Consider the following 25,395-nt stretch of genomic DNA (forward strand, 5'->3'; position numbering starts at 1 on the left):
TGGGCCGAATGGCCTCCTGCTGCACTGTATGAATTCTATGATTCTTAAATTACAATGAAAGAATTGGGTAATATAAACCTATGGACAATAGGTAATCAAATTGAGTTGGTCATTATATTTGTTTTTGGAGGTTGTCTAGCATATTTGTGTGAGTGCTATCTCCCCAAAACATAGTAAAATCTCTTATAAAAACATTGATTGAGTTGACAGGTGTGAAAACAAGACTCATTCTACATCTGACAATTTTTCATCCTTAAACAAATGGTACTAGCTCGATGTGTCACGAGGGCACAACCTCAGGCTAAAGGGACGATCGTTTAAAACAGAGATGAGGAGGAATTTCTTCAGCCAGAGAGTGGTGAATCTGTGGAGCTCTTTGCCGCAGAAGGCTGTGGAGGCCAGGTCATTGAGTGTCTTTAAGACAGAGATAGATAGGTTCTTGATTAATAAGGGGATCAGGGGTTATGGGGGGAAGACAACGGAGTGGGGATGAGAAAAATATCAGCCATGATCAATGGTGGAGCAGACTCGATGGGCCAAGTGGCCTAATTCTGCTCATATGTCTTATGGTCTAACATGATACTTGACTAAGCAATATATTTGTAAACTAAGCATTCTTGAACTGTGTTTTCGTCAGACCAACAATTGGAGAGGAAGAAGTATCTTTGGAGGAGGAGCTTTTTCATGATTGCATCCTTATTCTTTTTGCTTTACACTTATTTACATGGGAGAAAAGCTGACCGCCAGGAACCATCAACATGGAACGATGCAAGGCTGAAGAAGGCCATTTTGCGTATCATGTTTTATTCCTTGGATTACTCTTTGCTGGAGTATTCCAAAACTAATGCCATGGCTGCTTCTTTCTGCATTGTCCCTGTAAATTCATCTTCTCCAAATGCTTGTTCACTTATCTCTTAAAAGTATGCAGTGCTCGCTGGCTTCAAATACTCCCTGTAACAGAGCATGCTATGTTCAAACACAGTTCTCCGTGAAGGAGAAGCACACTTTTAGATTCTCATTGCATGAAGGCTATGCCTCAGCATTGACCCAATAATGGTCAAATAGGAGCCAATAACTACAACAGTGTTCAAGAAGAACAAATCAGAAAATCAAGTACATAGATCTTGAGAAATATTATTTAATCCTTGGTGGTTTAGAGCAACATTACATCAGATCCAGTTTGAAGATTTTTGGAAGTACCTGTGGCAATAGCAAAATTATACACAACAGCCTGCTGCACCAATCAATCTGATCTATCCAATTGCCTTGGCTCCATATCCCTTGTAAGAAGTTTAACAACACCAGGTTAAAGTCCAACAGGTTTATTTGGTAGCAAAAGCCACACAAGCTTTCGAGGCTCTAAGTTTGTGTGGCTTTTGCTACCAAATAAACCTGTTGGACTTTAACCTGGTGTTGTTAAACTTCTTACTGTGTTTACCCCAGTCCAACGCCGGCATCTCCACATCATCCATATCCCTTAACAGCCGTCAGTATCAAAAAGCTATCAATCTCTATTCTATTATTCAGAGATGAGTGAGTGGACCAGGTTAGGTAACAATATGATGGGTGCAAATGTCATTGGAAACACCCTACTAATCGTCATGAAGCAGGCAAGAACTCCCATGGTGATTATTTGAGAACTAGAAGCATCTTCCATGTTACAAAATGCCAATGTCAAGACAATATTGGCAGCAACAGGCCTGCAATTAGAAGGATTTCAACAAAAGTCAACAGCGGCACAATCTCATAAAAGTAAGAAAGGTGCATTTATTCCGCAATGGTTTAAGACAAAGTTATGTTTGTACCCGAATAAACATTGGGAGTGGGGAAAAGATATACCGAGTTATTAATATCCAGTAACTAAGAATTCCTTGGTCATCCTAACACACACACTAACCCAGGCATTGCCAGTACCAAGGAGCAGGTTTTAAATCATTGAGCCTGCCGAAATCAACTTTGTTGGTAGTCAGTGCAAATAGGAGTTGAGGAAAACCACAAACAAATGTCATGACAGAAAAGTAGCGGGAAAGGAGGATTCACTTGGAAAACTATTGGCAGAGGATCCAAAGGAAATAGGCAGAGGAGCAAATGACGGTGGTTGACATTTTACAAACATAAAAACCATTCAGTGACCCTGGAACCACACAAGAACCGATAGGTTGTTAGACCCCAGTTGAGAGTTCAATACCTGTGGAAGCAGCAACCAGTTAATGCCGTCAATAGAAGTTGTAAGATACAAAAAGATGTGGGAGAGATTCTCCAGCTTTGTCTGACGACCCGCAAGGATCTTGGTGACTCGCTGAATGGGGTGCCGGCCAAAAATTGGGACTGCAATCAGGATCCACCCACTCTGCCCTACTAGCCCCAATGTAATTCAATAGCAGGCAGGATGACCCATTCAGCGGCCTCCTGCCATGCACATGCCTCCCAGCGGGAAATGCACTAGTGGACATTGGTGCTGGTAATGACCAGTGTGGGCCTGGCATGTTGGATCCCGGGGCGGGGGGGTGGGTCAAGGAGGTAGATCCAGTGGCCATTTGACCTCCTGCCGCTGCCAAGCTGCACAGGGAGGGTCCCCCGGGGGATTGGGTGGGCTCAGGCTGGGCTACTTCAAAGTTCTCATAGTTGACAAGCAGGAATGAAGATGTTGATCACAGAGCTTCCTGAAATCACCATGCCAGGAGTGATTGGTGTGCCAGGGCCTGAAGGGGCAGTCTGGACCTCACCCCAGAGGACAGTTCCGAGATCAACTCTTTGACCCCAACACAAACTCACCCAACCCCCAGGACTTTGGGGGGAATCCCCCCCCTCTTCAGCTTGGCAGTAGCAGCGGAGGGGAAAATGGCCACTGGACCTACCTCCATGACCTCCCCTCAGGGTCCGAGGCACCAGGCCAGGGTGTCACTGCCAGGGGGCAGTGCACCATTGTCACTGCCAAGGCACAGGGCCTGAACATCGGTCTGAGGGGTTGAGAGGGGGGGGAGGGATCTGAGGGGGTCACACTCGTGCCTGTGTGGTGTGTTGCTCACTTTGCTGAGGGGTTGGTGTTTCTCCACTGATCAGCAGGGGTGGGTCATCATTTCTGGTTTGGGGGTTGGGGCCTGTCCATGAGAGATCGATATCTGAACAGCCAGGCTGGCCAGCATGCTTTGCAGGATGCATAAATTTGTAACCAAAAGGTGGGCGAAACCCACCGGACAGATGCTGCCAGCACCAGAGCGTAACCCTCCCTTTCTCCTGCCAGCGGGACTACTTAGTCTGAAAATGGGAGAATTCTGCATGCACTATCTGAATAAACACACACACATGGTTGACAAATGCAAAACATAGACAGAAATGATCATAAGTTCATTGGTTTTAATGAGAGTCATGATTCCGATTTCATCACAAGCTCCAATGAATAACCTGAACGCAAGTGTGGCGACACTGTGTCTTTAAGAAATGCATTTTGTGTCAGGTTTCTTGTGAAAGAGATATTTTAAATTTCAGCTCTGATTATGGTGCTGATTTGTCTGCTCAAGGCAGCCCACCTGCTGAGAACGGGGGTGTTTTAATATGAGCGAGTGCAGTTCTGTTTAGTTTTTAGGTTATCCTCTGGGGTTTCAGAGCAGGGTTTATTTAAGTTGATTGACAAGAGTGTGTCATGTGCTAATGGGAGGAGCAAGGCTTACAAAGGGAAAATGCAGGCAGTTGCTGTTTGGATTTTCAAGAAGCAGTAGCTCTTCTCTCTTTCTGGAGATTGAAGTCTGGGACCTGCTAGAAAATAGGTATCTCTTTCCAGTGATGTTAAAAGGCTTGAGGACTGGCAACGCACATAAGCTTGTGTGTTTTTGCCAACTGATTTTGAAGAGGAATTTACGTCTATGAGGAATATTGCTTAAATTGAAATTAATATAGATAAGCTAGCAGTTAAGAATTGTATCTTGTCATGTTTAATTCTTTCAATTGGTACACTAATTAATTTTGTAATAGTAAAACTGTACTGTTAAATAATGTTTGTTTTAATATAAGCTTTTTAGCGGGTCAACAGAATCACACCTGGAGTGAAATACCTTATGCTCACACTAATGCCAAAATCAAAAACATTTGACTAACTTAATAATGTAGCTTGGGAGTTCTGATCTGGTTCCTAACACAACTAACCCCCAAATAAAACTATCCAACAGTTTATTACACTGAGCACCTGAAGTCACATGCCACATAATTCCCTGAAGAAGGTGCATTAGGAAGAGTAAAATGCAAAGAGCAATATTTCCCCCCAGTCGCGATGCACATTGACATGGACTGCATGTTGAGAATAACAGTGTGGCTATCGGTGCTCACGATTAATACGGATTAAATCAGAGCTGGAATTCTCTGACCTGACTCGCAGCTGGGATTTTCCAGTCCTGCTGCAGGGAACAGAGATTTGGATGAGCATCAAATTCTTTATTCTCGCTGACAGTGGTAGAGGGGTGTGCAAGACTGGAGAATTCTGGCTCAAGTATCAACTTGTGGAGTCCACACATGCATAGTTAAATGCTTAGGAAGTTGTTGCCCTGGATTACCCTGCTTTTCCATAAATTATGCCAAATGAGTACCTCACAGATAGGATCAGCATTGAAATCTATGCAAGGGTTTGAACATTCTGGTCCTTACCCTTAGTTACCCACTGAACATTATAATAGTGGAATATTACAGATGGTGCTTTCAGATATGTGAATTTTTAACAGCATGATGAATTATAATTACAGCCTCAATGTCACTGAAAATTTAATTTTATATGTACGGAGTTTCACTCTTTTAGAATTTAGATATTATTAGAGATTTAAAAATAACATTTTACTTCTTTTGGGCTCTTTTATCATTCTCTTTTAATTCCACCTTTCTTTCACTCTATTTCACTTTCTGTACAAATCTAAATGATGTTCCCTGGTATAGACTCTGGGCCTGATTGTTTTTACTCGTGGGATGTGGGCATCACTGGTTAGGCCAGCATTTATTGCCCATCTCTAATTGCCTTTGAGAAGGTGGTAATGAGCTGCCTTCTTGAACCACCACAGTCAATGTGGTGTCGGCACACCCACACATGTGAGGAAATATGTTTTTATCCCACTCACAACCTACCCACTTGCACAGAGTTAAAATTGGGCCTTGGCTGTCTCAGTGATGATTCTTCAATCTGACTGGTTGAAGAACTTCACTGTTGCTTGTCCTGCTTGCACATGCCACAGATCCCTGGAGAGGGTGTGGCATTGAGTCAGATACCCATTGACAGCAAGTTGCTGTTTGTACATTCAAAAGCCCACACAAAGTTTGAAGTGAAAGTGATGTTTTTTTAACAGCTGACCACAAAACCCAGGCCATTAACTTTGTAAAGTTAACAAAGGTTTTTTCTTCCCTTCAGTTCCAGCAACATTTAATACTTCTAATAAATTTTGCATTTTACCAGAAATGCCTGGGGAAGTAAAATTGCGAAATTTTATGGATGTTTTTATTATTCTTTCTTATCTCTTGCGGTCTCTCTCAAATCCAATCGTTCATTCTCCCCCTTTATTTATCTTTCTGTAACTGATTTAATATTTAATTCACCCACTCTAATGTACTCTTCTTTCTCACTCCTTGCATTGTTAACTTTCCAATCGGATTGCTTCACAAGATAAGCAATTTCTTTCCCTATTTACTCAGGCTCCAGATGCATGCCTTCCCTCATTGCATTTTTACCAGCTCGCGTTTCAGCAGTACAAGATATTAAAGCTATCTAAACATGCAGTAGTGAGTGTAACCACTGGCAAACACTGTTGGATGCCCTATCACAGACAATTATGATCCAATGTCACTAACAGAGACCCGATCAAATTTCCTTTCCCTCAGCTTATCAACAGAGCAAGTTGACTACATGACCTGAGGCATAGACCAAATTAAAATGTACTTACATCAGCTGCACCAAGCACAGTGACTTAACCACGTCTGCACAAAGCATCACAGGTAGGTGCAGAGAGAGGATTTGAAACAGAGTGCAGAGTCAGAATGGCATCAAATGGAAAGAAGAGGTGATATCTGTAGCAAATGAAAGAGGGGCAGAGCTGCATTAATAAAAGCCAACCCTTCAATCACTCACTCATTAATTGTGAATTATTTGGTTAATTATGTTATTATTTAGAAAAAAGGATGACTAAAGAAGAAGCAAGAATGCACAACTACAACAGCAAAACTACAAAGGGACTAGGCCAAGTAGATGTAGGAAAGATGTTACCCCTCACTGGGATACCAGGGGACACAGTCTCAGGATAAGGGTCAAGGCATTTAGAAATATCTTCACTCAGAGACTGGTGAATCTTGGAATTGTCTACCACAGAGGACTGTAGAAGTTCACTGAGCAAGTTCAAGGCAGAGATTGACTGATTTCTAGATGCTAATAACATCAAGGGAAATAGGAATAGCTTGGGAAAATGGTGTTGAGATTGATGATCTGTCATGATCTCATTGAACAGCAGAGCAGGCTGAATGGCCTTCTCCTGCTCCTATGTTCCTATACTTACATTTGCAAATTGCCTTCAACAGAATGAAACATCTCAGAATAGAATGCTTCACAGCAGCATTTTGCAACAGAGTACAACAATGACCATAGAAGGCAATATTAAATCAGATGATCAAAGAGGTAGGTTTTAAGGCATATCTTAAAGGAGAAAAGTGAGATAGAGAGGCAGAGATAGGGAGGGAATTCCAGTACTTGGAGCCTGGGCAACTGAAAGCAAGACCACCAATGGCAGAGCAACTATGAGAACACACAAGAGGCCAGAATTGAAAGAACACAGATATCTTGGAGGGTGGTGGGGCTGGAGAAGACTATATAGATAAAGAGGGGCAAGGCCATGGAGTAATTTGAAAACAAGGATGAGAATCTAAAAGTCAAGTTCTTGACCAGGATAAATGTATACCGGCAAGCACAGGGTTGGTAGGGGAACAGTGCTTGCTGCAGGTTAAAACACGAGCTGATAAGTTTTGGAGGATCTCAAGTGTAAAGAGAATAGAATGTGGTTGACCTGCTTGGAACAGTAAGATATAGAGGTAATGAAGGCATGAATGAGGGTTTCAATAGCAGATCAACTGAGACAAGGGTGAAGTCAAGCGATGTTACAGAGGCAGAAATAGTAATGGCGTGAACTGGGGAGTTCATCCTACACGTGAACTGGGGAGTTCATCCTACACTGGACCTGGTGCTGGGGAATGAGCCCGGTCAGGTCTTCAAAGTTTTGGTTGGGGAACATGTGGCAAATAGTGACCACAATTCTGTTAGCTTTAGGATAGTGATGGAAAAGGATGAGTGGTGTCCCAAGGGTAAGGTGTTGGATTGGGGGAAGGCTAACTTTATTGGGATCAGGCAGAAATTGGCAGCTCTTGATTGGGAGAGGCTGTTTGAGGGTAAATCCACATCTGGTATGTGGCAGTCTTTTAAGGAACGGTTGTTAGGGCTACAGGACAAGCATGTGCCTGTAAAAAAGAAGGATAGGAAGGGTAGGATTAGAGAACCGTGGATAACCAGGGAAATTGAGGGACTGGTCAAAAGGAAAAGAGAGGCGTATGTTAGGTCCAAGCAGCTAAAAACGGAGGGAGCTCTGGAGGAGTATAATGAAAGTAGGAAAATACTCAAACGGGGAATTAGAAGAGCAAAAAGGGGTCACGAAATGTTCTTGGCAGACAGGATTAAGGAGAATCCCAAGGCATTTTATTCATACGTTAGGAACAAAAGGGTTGTTAGGGAAAAAATCGGACCTCTCAGGGACAAAAGTGGGGACTTATGCTTGGAGCCCAAAGAGGTAGGGGAGATCCTAAATGAATACTTTGCGTCGGTATTCACTAAGGAGAGGGATGTGTTGACTGGGAGTGTCTCGGAGGGGAGTGTTGAACCGTTGGAGAAAATCTCCATTACAAAGGAGGAAGTGTTAGGTTTGTTAGAGAATATAAAGACTGACAAATCCCCAGGGCCTGATGGAATCTATCCAAGGCTGCTCAGGGAGACGAGAGGTGAAATCGTTGGGCCTCTGACGCAAATCTTTGTCTCGTCACTGGACACAGGTGAGGTCCCAGAGGATTGGAGGATAGCCAATGTGGTCCCGTTATTTAAGAAGGGTAGGAAGGATAACCCGGGTAATTATAGGTCGGTGAGCTTGACGTCCGTGGTGGGGAAGTTGTTGGAGAAGATTCTTAAAGATAGGATGTATGCGCATTTAGAAAGGAATAAACTCATTAACGATAGTCAACATGGTTTTGTGAGAGGGAGGTCATGCCTCACGAACCTGGTGGTGTTTTTTGAAGAAGTGACCAAAATGGTTGACGAAGGAAGGGCCGTGGATGTTGTCTATATGGACTTTAGTAAAGCATTTGACAAAGTCCCTCATGGTAGGCTAGTGAAAAAGGTTGGATCCCATGGGATAAAGGGGGAGGTGGCTAGATGGGTGGAGAACTGGCTTGGTCATAGAAGACAGAGGGTGGTAGTGGAAGGGTCTTTTTCCGGCTGGAGGCCTGTGACTAGTGGTGTACCGCAGGGCTCTGTATTGGGACCTCTGCTGTTTGTGATTTATATAAATGATCTGGAAGAAGGAGTAACTGGGGTGATCAGTAAGTTTGCGGACGACACAAAACTGGCAGGACTTGCAGATAGTGAGGAACATTGTCAGAGGCTACAGAAGGATATAGATAGGCTGGAAATTTGGGCAAGGAAATGGCAGATGGAGTTCAATCCTGATAAATGCGAAGTGATGCATTTTGGTGGGAATAATGTAGGGAGGAGCTACACGATAAATGGTAGAACCATAAAGGGTGTAGAGACGCAGAGGGACCTGGGTGTGCAAGTCCACAGATCTTTGAAGGTGACGTCACAGGTGGAGAAGGTGGTGAAGAAGGCATATGGCATGCTTGCCTTTATATTACGGGGCATAGAGTATAAAAGTTGGGGTCTGATGTTGCAGATGTATAGAACGTTGGTTCGGCCGCATTTGGAATACTGCGTCCAGTTCTGGTCGCCACACTACCAGAAGGACGTGGAGGCTTTGGAGAGAGTACAGAGGAGGTTTACCAGGATGTTGCCTGGTAGGGAGGGGCTTGGTTATGAGGAGAGATTGGGGAAACTGGGGTTGTTCTCCTTGGAAAGACGGAGGATGAGGGGAGACTTAATAGAGGTGTATAAAATTATGAAAGGCATAGATAGGGTGAACGGTGGGAAGCTTTTCCCCGGGTCGGTGGTGACGTTCACGAGGGGTCATAGGTTCAAGGTGAAGGGGGGGAGGTTTAACACAGATATCAGAAGGACATATTTCACACAGAGGGTCGTGGGGGCCTGGAATGTGTTGCCGGGCAAGGTGGTGGAGGCGGACACACTGGGAACGTTTAAGACTTATCTAGACAGCTATATGAACGGAGTGGGAATGGAGGGATACAAAAGAGTGGTCTAGTTTGGACCAGGGAGCGGCGCGGGCTAATTGTTCCTGGTTTCTCGTTTCAAGGCTTCATTCTATGATCATCTTGCTGGTGCCAGTACAGAGTGAGAGTGCGGATAGTTGGGAACCTGTCTCGGGGGCAGGGAATTCATATGGTGTTCGTGGAAGTGGAAATGACTAGGGTTGGGAAGCATTTTCCGATCGGGGCCATTGTGATCTCCTGGACTCGTTTCGATCGCCTCAGGGGGTCGGAGAGGAATTTCCCAGATTTTTTTTCCCCATATTGGCCCTGGGGTTTTTCACTCTGGGTTTTCGCCTCTCCCTGGAGATCACATGGTCTGGAATGGGGGGGTGGGGGTAAGTTAATAGGTTGTAATGAACAAAACATCGTAGCTGTGAGGGACAGCTCGGTGGATAGGATATTGGTATGTAGATAGGCTGGAAAATTGGGCGGGGATCCTGGATTCAGGATTCAATCCTGGACCGGGGAGCGGCGCGGGCTTGGAGGGCCGAGGGGCCTGTTCCTGTGCTGTATTGTTCTTTGTTCTTTGTTCTTTGTTCCTAATTAAATAAAACGGACATCACCACGAGATATAATAGGCTAAATAAGTTAAACGGAGCAATCAAAGTAACTAAGCAAAATCAAATTAAATTTATCTGATAATCATAATTCACTATTAAAGATTAATCATTTTGCACCAGGAACAGATAAATTACTGCTGTACATAAATAAATACATATATAGTGAACTACAGCAGTACAGACTGTGTGTCTGCATTGCATTAATGTGACCATTTATCAATGGTGAGACTGTTACAGTGACCATTCCTGGGGGAAATGTTGGTTTGGCTTTGTCATGAGTGCAAGTTAGGGATTCTCTGACACATCAGAAACAGCTGCATAATACCTTCCAGTACACAGTCACACCAGAGAGAGAGAGAGCTCCATGAACAACAAGAGGAGCATTTGACTGACAGCAGGGTAGGGGGAATCAAGTGGAGGCAGAGAAAGAGTACTCACCACGTAAAGAGCTATTAAACATGACTGTGGGAAGGATGTCTGGAATGCAAACCATGGCACAATGCAGCAGGCGACAATTCAAGAAGAAAGCATCATTGAAAGATTGCAGTCTTAGGTGATAATTGGATGGATAAGAGGGTCTACCCTGCAGCTATAATCAAGCGTCACAGATTGAATGTCACCTGCCTGGTGTCAGGACAAGGAGAAAGGAGAGGGAGACCAGTTGTCAGATTCTTTGTTATAACCAATAGGAAGAAATGGGGAGGATTGGCGAATACAAACTAAACAAAAAATGCAGGACCTCAGGAGTGTTAACCTCACTCCCTCAGCCTTGTACTAATTGGATCAGGATAATTAGGAATGTGCATGTGACATTTTTAAAAGAGTGGTGTGGGAAGGAGCTGTTCCAGTTCATGGCACAATGGCACCAGTACTGACACAGGGAGGAGCTATACCACTGGGATAGGTTGAACCTGAACTGGGCTGGGATCAAAGTTCTCAGGGGAAGGATAAATAAGACCATGGAAAGGACTTTAAAACTCAAAGCTAACTAGAAAAGATTAGAAAGGAAGAAAGGGTGTTAATCAGAAATAACAAAGGCTGTAGCGAGAACAGTCATAACCAACAAAGAGATTAAAAATAAATCCACATGAATTGCGAAAAAGTATCGGAAAGAACTTGTCACACTATTAGGGGTAGACTAAAGATCAGCAAATAATGGCAAGTAGAAATTGTCACCAAATCAAATGAATAAAGAAAATGCACCATCGTTATCATGGAGTTTACTTACTCCCAGCTGAACTAGACGAGGAATGAAGTGGGAGAAGGTGATGGAGATTTGATAGAGTGGATAGGATTCCTTTCTTACTTTATATGCAAGAGGCCAAACAGGGGAGGAAGCACAGCATAACCCAATTATGGGAAATGAATCACGGTTAAGAGATGTGTGGGGAACTAGGAGGTACAGAGATATAAATAGTACAAAGATCAAAGCGATGGGTTGTAATGAAACCAACAATGAAGAGGGGAGGACAGAGATTGACAAGACAAAGCAGCAGAACCCCAGTGGGTAATGTTTAAAAGATAGTGTTCAGGAGAACTAAATTCTAATAATAATGAAAACAAATTTGCCGAAAATAGGTAAATAGAGACGAGGATCTAAAAAACAGCAAATACAAAATAGAAAAACAATAATGGAAAGTAGAACAAATAGAAACAGGATGAATTTAGGAAAATGATTTTAAAAAAACAACAGAAGGCAATGACAAAATATGACATGAAGATATCAAAATTAAATGATAATATATTAAAGCCACCAAGGATTTAACCGAATAAATTCACAGGAGATGTTATGGAAATGGCAGAATTACACTGCTTTGCCTGAGTTTTCATAGACAACATTCCCTGTGACTGGAATCATGGTTCATTACTCCTCCTATTCCTTAAACTCTCTGCACCATTTAACATGACTGACCACACCATCCTTCTGTAAATTCTCTTCACTATTGAGCAGTTCTTGGACTGAATATTAGTTTGAATGGGGATTTTTCTCATGAAGTGGTCTGAACGGGTGAATAAGTCAAACTAACCACTTTGGAGCAGTTTCTAGGACATGATTATTTGACATGAAAACAGAAAGTGCTGGAAAACCTCAGCTGCTCTGGTAGCATCTGTGGAGAGAGAAACAGAATTAACATTTTGAGTCCAGTATGATTTCTTCAAAACTGAAGAGAGGCAGAAATGTGATGGGGTTGTGCTGGTCAAAAAGGAGGAAAGGGCTGGTGGCGCAAAAGAGAAGGCTGGGATAGGTTAGAGAGAGGGGGAGAGAAAATGGCAAAGATTTCATGTAACACAAAGAGGGTGGTAATGACAATATCAAAGACACAAAGCTTGGTTAGAGTAAAGGCGAGCTCTGCCCGAAAGCACTGTTTATTTCAGTTCACGAGCATCCACAGAAGTTTGCGTTTATGATATGATTATTTGACAGCTCTGAATGGCATTGTGATAAATCACTGTAACCAATTCCTCTACAAGAAGGATCAGCAGTTGTTGTTTTGGTTTCCAGATCTTCACACACATCCCCTGGAACATACTGTGAGACAATGGAAAGGCAGCAGGCTGATTAACTGTTTGACAGAGCATGGGTGAATACCCCAACATGGCTGTAGCCAGCCAATGAAGATGTCAATATAATATGATGAGAGGATTTTAAAGATTCCATAAAATCCATATGATGGGGAGGGTGAGGATGTGAGTATCCCACTGGATGTCAATCAATCAGATCTCTGATCTCCAGTTGCCCGGACTGTCTGGAGTGGAGCTTCATAGAATCATAGAATCCCTACAGTGCAGAAGGAGGCCATTCAGCCCATCGAGTCTGCACCGACACAATCCCACCCAGGCCCTATTCCCATAACCCCATACATTTACCCTAGATAGTCCCCCTGACACTAAGGGGCAATTTAGCATGGCCAATCCACCGAACCCACACATCTTTGGACTGTGGGAGGAAACCGGAGCACGTGGAGTAAACCCACGCAGACACGCGGATAACGTGCAAACTCTGCACAGACAGTGACTCAAGCCGGAGGCAGCAGTGCTAGCCAATGTGCCGCCCCAAGGAGTTTGAACTCCTGCACCTTCTCTCACATACACACTCACTCCTCTCACACACACTCCTCTCACACACACTCACCCTCTCTCACACACACATTCACATATACCCCCGGGGAGGCTCACATGGACCAGCTGGGAGGGTCACATGGACCCACTGGGAGGCTCACATGTACCCCCTGGGTTCCATAGACCCCTGTTTGGGAACCTGTGACATAAATTGTAAAAGTTTGAGGCCCCAGTGCTGATCCCTGTGGCACACCACTCATCACATATTGCCAATTTGTTGATTTAGTTTATTTAGTTACCGCCGAAAGAAGCACAGCTCTGATGCTTTCGAGTTTTATGTCTATGTATAACTGTTCTCATGTGCCTAGTCTTAAATAAATCCACAACATGGTTACACAATGCCTTATCTGCGACTGGTGCCTTGTGTGTTGTAAGAATATCATTATAATATCATAACTACATGCTGCTCTTCAGAGGGGAAGTTAAACAAGTGTGACGATACTGCACCTTTCAGAAATGTATTTTTGTCATGTTTCTTGTGAAGGATTTTTGTTTAGAGGTCAGTCCTATATACCTGGTCCACTTTACCTATAACTGGCAGTCCACATGTTGATACTGCAAAAGCATAATTGATCCTAATTGTTGGAGTGTTTGTTTTAATCTGGGCTAATACAGTTTTGTTATTTTTGTGTGTTCCCCTGAGGTTTTCAGAGTAGAGTTTCATTATGTTGATTGACAGGAAAAATCATGTGACCAGGAGGGGTTAGACTTACAGAGAGAAACAAGCGGCATAATGGCACAGTGGTTAGCACTGCTGCCTCACCACACCAGGGACTCAGGTTTGATTCCTGGCTTGGGTCACTGTCTGTGCAGAGTTTGCACGTTCTCCCCATGTCTGCGTGGGTTTCCTCCGGTTGCTCTGGTTTCCTCCCACAGTTCAAAGATGTGCTGGTTAGGTGCATTGGCCATGCCAAAATCTCCCTCAGTGTACCCGAACAGGCACTGGAGTGTGGCGACTAGGAGATTTCCACAGTAACTTCATTGCGGTGTTAATGTAAGCCTACTTGTGACACTAATAAATAAACTTAAAAATAAAAAAAAACATTTAAGTACCCAATGGCTGTTTTGAATCTTTACAGTGCAGTAGCTTTGTCTGTCACACTCTCAGGAGAGTGAAGTCTGAGAACTGCCAGAAAATAGGCCGCGATTCTCCCAAAAGTGCTGAATTGGTGGGGAAACTGTTCTAAACCCCAACCCTTTTTGTCAGTTCAGCTTCTCACCTGAATCTCCGCACTCTGTGCACTGCAGTGGCCCCGATCTGTAAGACTCCCCGTTTGCTGGCCACACTCCAGTGCCTGTTCAGGTACACTGAGGGAGATTTTGGCATGGCCAATGCACCTAACCAGCACATCTTTGGACTGTGGGAGGAAACCAGAGCAACCGGAGGAAACCCACGCAGACATGGGGAGAACGTGCAAACTCTGCACAGACAGTGACCCAAGCCAGGAATCAAACCTGAGTCCCTGGTGTGGTGAATATTATTAAAAATCCAGGGGGCGGGGCCTATTCACGGTGGAGTCTGACAGTTCTGGAACTCTGCGCATGTGCAGTGGCCCCGATCTGTAAGACTCCCCGTTTGCTGGCCAGCCCAATTGCAGGCCAGCCTGGGATCCCTGCAGTGCTGCCCCTTCAGCCCCCCCACGCCCCGATTGTGGACCCCACAACAATTCCCGGGCCAGCCCTGACCTCCTCCCGTCCTGGAGCGCCCCGATGCATAGCCCACCCCCCAGCAGTGGCGATCTCCCCACCCCCTCACCCCGGCAGACCCTCCCTGCCGGCCCCCCCGGGGTCAGACCCCCCACCGCCGGGAGGCAGACCCCCCAGTAGATCACCCCTCCCAGCGTACACCAATCGGTGCCCTCCCTCCATCCCAGATCAATCCTGTCTGCAGAGTGGCAGCAGGACCCCCCACTGCCACCGATCACCCCAAAGGCCCTGCCCACAATAGGCCTTGCCCCCTTGGCACTGCCCAATGCTCAGTGGGCAGTGCCAAGGAGCCCCTTGGGCATGGGCACTTTGCCCTTGGGCAGTGCAAAGGGGTACAGGCTGGCACTGCCAGGGTGTCCATGCCCAGGGGGCATCACCCCTCTGACCCCCGACCTCCTGGAGGGCCCCAATTACCCCTCCTTCATTCTGGCAGGGTCTCCCGCTAGTTCCCCAAATGTGGGGACCTAGTCTGAAGCCCACCGGAATGAAGTACTCCCTGGTGGAAGAGTCAATTGGGACCTGAAAATTCCCAATAATGACACGCTAAACATATTTAAAATACATTTTTAAAAGATTCAAATGACTTACCTGCCTTCCCGCCGGTTTCCAGCGTGGTCTGACCGGCGACTGTTCGCCGGCTCTGGGAGATGCGCATGAGTTTCCGGCCATGCGCAAATCCCGATACAAGGCCGGCGATGCGCATCTCCTACCACGACCCGACAGAAAAAGTTACGGGTCGCGATGGGAGAATCACGGCCGAGGTCTCTTTCTGTGAAGTTCTGCTGTTTGAAGGTAGATCTTTCCCTGGAGGCTGCTGTCTGGAAGTCAGAAGACAGGATACTCTGTATCTCTGTCCAGGGATGTTAAAAGACTGGAAGTCTAGCAATTCACATAAGCTTGTGTGTTTTTGCTAACTGATTCAGGAGAGGGACTTATGTCTGTGGAGATATTGCTTAAATTGGAACTATAGAGATAGCTTGCAGTTTAGAATTATACCTTGCCATATTTTAATATTTCAATTGGTAAAAGTTATGTTATATTTTAACTGTGTTGTTAAATAAAGTTTATTTTCATAAAAGCTTGCTGGTGGGTCAGTGGCGGAACAGCTTATTCTCACACCTATGGGTCTAGGCTAATTTCATAAAATACCTTGGAGCTTCTGATCAGGTGCCTAACACCAGGAGTCCATCTGTTTTCTCAGGTAGGTGTAAAAGATCCTGAACTGTTGGGAGAAATCCCAACTCCACAGATTAACTGATCATTTACGCCATGCTGTCTGTGCTATGGGGCAAATACATCTCGGGTTTATTTACATTACTGTGACCGCACTTCAAATTAACTTATTGTAATGAAGCCCTGTGGGATGTCCTGGGAGATGTGATAAGGTATGTGAGAAATTAAAGTTCTTTCCATTCTTGAAGGCAGTTGCCTTAGTATGCATCGCCATCTGCTGTTAATCTGGTTTCATTACACACAATATTCTCACTACAATGATTTTAAAATATTTTTAACACTGACATTTGCTAGTTCCACATCTACAAATGGCAGGGTTGTTAAAAATAACTGTCCCCATCATGATTCAGGTGCGTTCTACACAACACAAAGTTTTCATCATTTTAAATTTGACTGGAATTTTGCCAGCCACCCAGCCTCCGAGAACCCCAACAGGCTGGTAAAATTCTGCCCCATGTCTTTTCAAATATGTTGTCCCTATGTTGCTAAGTAGAACTCAACCAATACATGCTGCAGTTCTTTCAGACTTTCTTCCCTCTTCCCAGGTAAATATTACCATAACTTTCTACCATCATGGTGATTGTCCCTTTAAGGGCAACACAGCAGAGTAAGGGTCAGATGGCCTGTGCAACCAATCCGGACCCCATGATGAGAAAGGCTTCTTACGTAAAGAGACATTCTGGGAGCTAGCTACAGACATGTGGCTGCTGTACAATTCTTATTAATAAAAACCTTTTGTGTTCATGAATGGAGTCTGTGAAAGTGCACCTTTACATCTGGCAACAAGGATAAATGACTCCGAAACTGCCCGTGGTCCGACACCTGTGAGTATCCTGTTATAATAGAAGTCTGAAAAATAACGTACTCACCAGAATGCCTCTCTTTGGGCAAATAGACCCATTTGACTCTTCCACAGAGGGCTAGACACAATATAACGAGTTCCTTGGGTATCATTTCCAAGCAAACTAAATAGGGGAGGAAGTGAAAAGCAAAGAAATTCACCTAAGTATTTGTGAAACAGAGACCTATAACCTTATTTGCAATCTTACAGCCCAAGCATACCCAACTCCAACTCATTTAGTGAGCTTGTGGATTTAGTGAAGGCTCAATTGCAGCCTCAACCATCAGTCATACTCCAGAAATTCAAATTTAATTTGAAGGTGCGAGCCCAGGCAAATTGATTGCATCTCATATTGTTAAACTGAAGTGTTGTCATTTTGGAGCCACCCTAAATGACATGCTATGGGATAGGTTAGCCTGTGTCATGAACAATAATGCTATTCAATGCAAATTGTTTGCAGATGTCAATATAAATTTTAAATGAGCAATGGAGATAATGTTGGCCATAGAAAGCACTGAAAAAGGTACCTAAAAGCTGCAGAGCTCATAAAGTTGCACCATTCACCCGTTAGAGTAGGAGCCTGCAGCCAGAATTGGTGTCAAAGCCACCAAAGCAGCCGCAAAGTGAGAAACAATCTCAGCCACCAACAACAAAAGGTACAGAATAGACAATCAGTAATGCTTAAAATGGAAGGTTACCGATATGGAGGTGACCATACTCCTGAATCATCTTGGGTTTAAGGAAGCTTAGTGTTTTTATTGTCACAAAGAGGACACCTGATAAAGCAGTGCAGAGCTAAGTCAAAATCAGTGAGTAATCGATCACTCAAGATGTCACAAGTATACAATGTAGAAGAGCTTAGCACCAGTAATTCTGATATTCACTCTCTGCTTAAAAACAGTCAAGATAGACCATATTACTGTAATGATCCGGGTTACCGGGAAGCCTCTTAATATGAAATGGATACAGGGGCATCATTTCAGTACCTAAGACATGGAGTCCAGTTAGTGAACTTGGAGAGCACTTCCTCTGAGTTGAAGACTTAGAAAGAAAGAAAGTTCATTTATTAGTCACAAGTAGGCTCGCATTAACACTGCAATGAAGTTACTGTGAAAATCCCCTCATCACCACACCCTGGCACCTGTTCGGGTACACCACGGGAGAATTTAGTAAGGCCAATGTATCAAACCAGCATGTCTTTTGGACTGTGGGAGGAAACTGGAGCACCCGGAGGAAACCCACACAGACACGGGGAGAATGTGTAGACAGTGATCCAAGCCGGGAATCGAACCCGGGTCCCTGTGCCACCATACTTATACGGGAAAAGCAATAAAAATAAAAGGCACCATTATGGTACCTGTAAGCTATGGACAACAGTCTACCTAGTTCCCAGTGATAATAGTGATGTGTGAAAGACCAAACCTTCTCGGCTAAGATTGGCTTAAAGAAATCCAATTAAATTGGGCCAAGATTTTTCAAGTGCGTGTAAGGGGACTGCCTGAACTGATAAGAAAACGTTTGCATGCATTCTATGATTGAATTAGACAAAGTCTAATACAGAGGCAACTCCTGGATTCTTTTGGACAGGACTGGTACCACATGCCTTACAAGAGAAAGTGGATACTGAGTTAAACAGGTTGAAAGAACTAAGCATTATCCAAGCAGTTCATTACTTGGAATGGGCAGCACCAATGATCCCTGTATTGAAACCAGACAAGATGATCCGCAGTCCTGGTGATTATAAACTAACAGTTAATCAGTTCACCAAGCTGGATAAGTATCTAATCCTGAGAATTGAAGACCTGAATGCAAAGCTGACATGAGGTCAATCTTACCCAAAGCTGGATATGAATCATACATAGAAACATAGAAGATAGGAGCAGGAGGAGGCCATTTGGCCCTTCGAGCCTGCTCCGCCATTCATTAAGATCATGGCTGATCACCCAACTCAATAGCTAAATCCTGCTTTTTCCCCATAACCTTTGATCCCATATGCCCCAAGTGCTAAATGTAGCCACCTCTTGAATGCATTCAATGTTTTGGCATCAACTACTTTCTGTGGTAATGAATTCCACAGGCTCACCATTCTTTGGGTGAAGAAATGTCTCATCATCTCCGTCCTGAATGGTCTACCCTGAATCCTCAGACTGTGATCCCTGGTTCTGGACTCCCCCACCTTTGGGAACATCCTCCCTGCATCTATCCTGTCTAGACCTGTTAGAATTTTATAAGTCTCTATGAGATCCCCTCCCCCCCCCATTCATCTGAACGCCAGCAAAACAATCCTAACCTAGTCAATCTCTCCTCATAAATCAGTCCTGCCATCCCCGGAATCAGCCTGGCAAACCATTGCTGCACTCCCTCGAGAGCAAGAACATCCTTCCTCAGAAAAGGAGAAACCAAAACTGAACACAATATTCTAGGTGAGGGCTCACCAAGGCCCTGTATTGTTGCAACAACAACATCCTTGCCCCTGTACTCGAAACCTCTCGCAATGAAGGCCAACATGTCATTTGCCTTCTTTACCGCCTGCTGCACCTGCATGCTTACCTTCAGTGACTGATGCACAAGGACACCCAGGTCCCACTGCACACTCCCCTCTCCCAATTTACAGCCATACATATCAGCAACTCAAATTAGATGACGCTCCTCGAGGGTATGACATGATAAACACACACAAAGGCCTATTTCAGTACATGCGCCTGCCTTTGGTGTGACTTTGGCATGTGCAATACTTCAAAGGACAATGGAGAGTCTGCTAAAGGAGCTACCGCAGGTTGTAGTATACATTGATGATGTCCTTATAACTGGATCAACAGAGGCTGAGCATCTTGCTAACTTAAGAAGGCATTAAAGAGATTTCAGTAGGCTGGAATTCACCTCAAGAAAGCAAAGTGAATCCTCAAGCCACGAAGGTGACCTACCTAGGACATCATAAAGATGCATAAGGATCCCATGGAAGGCAAGGTCAAGGTGATCAAGGAGGTGCCTAACTCCATAAAACACACCTAAACTCAAGACATTTTTGGGGATGGTAACTTATTTTTGCAACCTTCCTTTAACCTATCCGCTCCTCGTTGCTATTATCCATCCTGAGTACGCAACTGTATCCAAACAGCACTGAACATTTCCTTTTCAGATCCTTGCTAATTCCAACCCAGAGATAAGGAAAATTTACTGATTGAACAGATATGCCACATAGCTACTCATTGACGCTCCCATAGTTTGTGTTAGCTGAGCGGCCCCTGCTGTATGAAGAGGCAAGGCTCCAGGGAAATGTAGAATATTACTAAGCCAGTTTCTTGATATTATTGTAATCCAATTGTTCATATTAGTATGGCTGTGTGGGCAATACACTATACTGAATTAATCTGTCATGTATTTTTCTTCCCTTTTGGATAGATGTCAATCCAGTTTAGATTAAAAATATGTTGTTGGAGTGAATTTAATGGCATCTGCCATTAATCAGATTTGTCCTTGTCCGGTTCGCTTTTCAAATTCTTTGCTTGGTAATTTTCTGAGAGCGTGTGTGATAATGTTGCAGTGAAGGAAGCAGGTTATTTGGGACCTGTGTGAACAGGACAAGTAACAGTGTGCCTCTTTTTTAAATTCATTCTTTCACGGGATGTGGACATTGCTGGTCAAGCCAGCATTTATTTCCCATCCCTCAACTAGTCAGATAAAAGGATTCTGAAATTAACAGCATAAGAACTGAAAAGGAAGTGTAAATCAGAGTGGGTGAATTCAATTCCAAATCAGATATGGAAGGAGAAATAAAGAGAGGGAAAGAAAGATTGGATTTAACAGAGAGAGAAAAAAAATTAAAACAAATCTCCAACAGCAATTCAATCCTGAAAGAATGAAACTCTATGGGGGCGATCTTACCAGCTCGACGTGGCGAGCCGGTAAGATTGCGAGAGAGGCGAAAAGCTCAGTTCGTGCCCAGTTTCTCGCCTTTCATGATACTACCAGCATTGTGAAGCCAGTGCGATCAGCCTCACGCCGAGGAAAGGGGCGAGGCTGATTATAATATTTAGATCAGAACATAAATATTATTAGTTAGCCTGGGACGGAAACGCCCAGGCTCACTTGCCTTAACAGTCTCGCTGGTGGAGGTCCTCACTGGCTAGGATCATGTATGGTCACCAGCAATGGGGACCTGTCGTGATGGTTTCGCTGGTGGGACTGGAGGCCACTGAGGTGCCCTGGGGTGGTTGGGGACAGGGGGAAGTGCTTCTATGGCACTGCCAGCCTGGGACCATCACAGTCTCAGCCTAGGTTCCTGGTAGTGCCAGCCTGGCATCCTGGCACTGCACACTGGGCACCCTGGCACCGCCCACCATGCACCAGGCCGTACCAAGGGGAAGGGCCTAAGAGGAGGGGGTGGGCTGGGGCCTGAAGGACAGGGACATGAAGGGGGCAGGACCTAAAGAGGAGAAAGTGGAGCTGCGCAATCTGCAATCAGGGATTGCCGGGGTGGTGATCGACTGGGGTGTGGGGAACGGCAATTGTCGGGGTTGGGGGGGAGGGTGGAGGGTGGGATTGAATAATGTTTGGTCAAAACCTAAATTATGTTATTCTAAAAACAGATGGTCTTCAATAAAAGGACAGCAAGTTTTATCAGAACATACCATGCACAAACAGTGCAAAATACAGGATACAAAATAATGGACAACATGAAGCTAGGTTCTGCAAACCTAATAAGATATATTTGCACATTTGTAAGTGGCACAAATGTAATCCTTAATGGAGTCTGGGGACTCTTATTAAACGTGTCAATGATTCCCTTCCTTCAGGCACTGTTTATAAATTGCTTTCATCCTTAAAATGTCTCCCCTTAGCTTCATCTCTAACTACCTCTTTCACTTCAAGTTTTTGGAATATGCCTTTTCCATCACACTCCATGTCCATCTGAGTCAGTTCAAGTTGTTTCCACCTGCTTTCCAATCCACCCTGAGCACAGAGCCCTCCCTCATCCCCCTCCAGAAACTACAAAGGCAGGATTTTATGCCTCGCTCGTCCTGAAACCATAAAATCCCGCCCAAGATCAACGGACCTTTCTACTGTCCGCCCCTTGCCCGCTCCGATTCCCATGGCGGGCGGGATGGTAAAATGCCAGCCCACGTCTCTCCTTTGCATATATTCCTTGTCTGAGTATCGAATGAGGCTCAGCTGGATATCGTGTACCTTCACCATACCTCTTGGCCCTCTAAATCTTTCATCAAGCCCCTCGCCAAAGCAAATCTCTGAGTCTAACTCACTCTTCAGCATTTCCAAGCGTCTCCTTGCTGACTGCCCAAGTTCAAACCCAAACTCCAAACTCATCTAAACTCCATAACGCATGCCCTGCCCTACACAATGCCCTGCTCCCCTACCAGCCCATTCTTCACTGGATCCTTGTGCTGTAATGAATTAACTCCAGAATCTTTGACTTCATGTTCTAGCCCCTCCACAGCCTCGCTCCTGCTACCCCATGTCCCCCCTTGTGCACTCTGCTCTTTCAATTTGGCTCCAACATGTGTTTCATTCACTGTAACCTTCAATCAGGTTGCTTCCATATTCTTGTCTACTCTTCCAAATCTCTCCATCTTCCTTCACCACTCCCACATTCAAAAATAATGTGAAGACTCACATACTCGACTATGCCTTTGCATCATTCCTGATTCTTCTACTTCTGCTCTAGGATTACCTCTAGGGACATAGGGGATCGTAGCGGGCGAGGGGCGGACCATGGGAAGGCCCGTTGACCTCGGATGGGATTTCCCTGTTTCGGAGTGAGTGCAGCTGGAAAATCCCACCCATAATCAGAGCAACTAGCCACGTTTGCTCAGCATGCATGACAATCCTTACTTAAAAACTTAGGCTGACACTCCAGTGCAATACAGAAGGTGCACAGTACTGTGGGAAATGCTGTCTTTTGGATGAGGTCTTAAACCACCTGCCCTCACAGCTGGATATAAAAGGTCCCATGACAATGATTTCAAAGAAGGGCAGAGGAGTTATCCCGGTGTTTGACCAATATTTGTCCCTCAACCACGAAAAATAATTATATGCTCATTGTCACATCACAGTTTGTGAGATTTTGCTGTGCACAAATTGGCTGTGGCATTTTCAGCATTATAACAGTGACCACACTTCAAACACATACCAGTCAAGTGCTTCAGGAGGCCCTGGGGTCATGGAAGGTGCTATGCAAATGCAAATCTTTCATTTTCTTTCTTCTGCTACCTTTGCTACAATTTCTGCCAATCCTTCACGTGATCTTTGGCTTCTCATGGCCCCAGAGCAGGAAGAACAGTGGGGCGACATCAGAATTTTTCTGATTGGATGAATTTGGATGGACCCCACCCTACTTCATCTGTGGCTGTCTTGTGGCTAAAGACTGTAGGTGGACTTAAAAAGGAATCTCAATGAGACAGTGGCCGTCCTACTTACTGTCGTGTGACAGCTCCCTAATTAATGCCTCTCTGCGTTACTTACCCTTTTAAGTCATGAGAACCTTCTGAGAACAATGTCGAGTTGCAGTAACTCAAAGATATCAGTTATTTTACAGCCAAACACTCAATATAATAAAACACATCCTGATATATTGTTTAAACTGGAGACATTCCAATTCATCTCAGCCAGAGTTAGAGATTGAGCTTAGACCTGTTTACATTAATTTACTGTCAATTGTTCAATTCAATTTTTATCGGTTTTTCAGATCTTAAGCTTCTTTCTCAGCTAGCTCCTTCAGACCAAGATCCCTGTTACCATGGTAACCGAGTAGACAGAAAGCTTCCATGTTTTAAAATAGTTGCAAACTCCAAAAGAATATCCCACCAAATATTTGTTACAGGTTTTCTTTCTTTTTAACACCTTTAACAACCTTCTGAATATTGATGGGTTTTTTTTGAAATATTATATGTCTTAAATATCATGATGGATGTGAATATGGATTTAAACTTTTGGAAGCCCTTGAAATTTCTGGGTGGGAGTGACTATCCATAAATGAGGAACAAAATATGCTCCAGCTTCCATTGGTTTTGTGGCTTTCAATAAACACCGCTCACCACTGAAATCATCCCACAAAAAAAGGGTAATTTTCTAACTAAACACCAGCAAAGCAGAACGCCACCCTTACGGATTTGGGGTAAGTTTTTCTTTAACAAAATAAATGGATAGGAATACTCCTATGGAATAAAAGGGATAGTGGCAGAATTGAAACAAAGTTGACTGAGTAACAGGGAACAGAGAGTAATGGCGGTTGTTTTACAGACAAAGAAACAGTGTAGATTGGGGTTTTGGAGGGGACTGAACTAGGACCATAGCCTTTTTTGATCTACCTTAATAATCTGGACTTCGGTATGTGGGGCACAATTTCCAAATCTACAGATGACACAAAAATTAGAGGTATTGGGAATTGTGAGAAGAACAGTGATAAACATCAAGAGCACATAGGCAGGGTGGTGGAAAGAATGGAAAAGTGGCAGATAAAATTTAATTTGGAGAAGTGTGAAGCCATAGTGTGGAGATGCCAGCGTTGGACTGACGTGGGCACAGTGAGAAGTCTCACAACACCAGGTTAAAGTCCAACAGGTTTATTTGGTATCATGAGCTTTCGGAGTGCTGCTCCTTCATCAGGTGAGTCCTGATGAAGGAACAGTGCTCCAAAAGCTCGTGATACCAAATAAACCTATTGGACTTTAACCTGGTGTTGTGAGACTTCTTACTGAGAAATGTGAAGTGATACAATTTGGTAGAAAGAATGAGGAGAGGCAAATAAAATTATAGGACTCTATTCTAAAGGGAGTGCAGGAACAGGGTATGTGTGCGCAAATTATTGAAGGTACCAGGGCAAGTTGATAAAGAGGTTAATAAGGCAAGCAGGTTGCTGGGCTTTATAAATAGAGGCATAGAGTACAAAATCAAGGAAGTTAAAGTGAACTTTCATGAAACACTCATTCAGCCTCAGCTAGAATATTGTGCCAAATTCTGGTCTCCTCATTTCAGGAAGATGTGAAGACATTGGACAGGATGGAGAATGGACTCACAAAAACAGTTCAGGGAAGAGGAACTTCAGTTACAAGAAGCTGGGGTTGTTTGACTCAAAGAGAAGTTGAGAAGTGATTTGATCGAGGTTAAAAAATCTGAGGGGTCCAGATAGAGTAGATAGGGAGAAATTGATCTCATTGGTGGAAGAGTCAGGAACAAAGGATATTGATTGCAAATTAATGGCAGAAGAACTAGAGGCAACATGAGGGCAAATCTTTGATGCAGTGAATGATTAAAATCTGAATGTCATGCCAGAGATTGAGGTGGACCAAGGCAGATTAAATCATGGTTTTCAATGGGCAATTGGATAACTACCACAAGAGAAAGAATTTGCAACACTTTTGGGGGATAATTAGAGGAGTGAGACTAACTGGGCTGCAGAGAGCACACATACAAAGAACAAAGAAAATTAAAGCACACGATTAGGCCCTTCGGCCCTCCAAGCCTGCACTGACCATG

This window comes from Mustelus asterias, chromosome 3 (genome assembly GCF_964213995.1).
Source record: "Mustelus asterias chromosome 3, sMusAst1.hap1.1, whole genome shotgun sequence".
In the NCBI taxonomy this organism is placed as follows: Eukaryota; Metazoa; Chordata; class Chondrichthyes; order Carcharhiniformes; family Triakidae; genus Mustelus; species Mustelus asterias.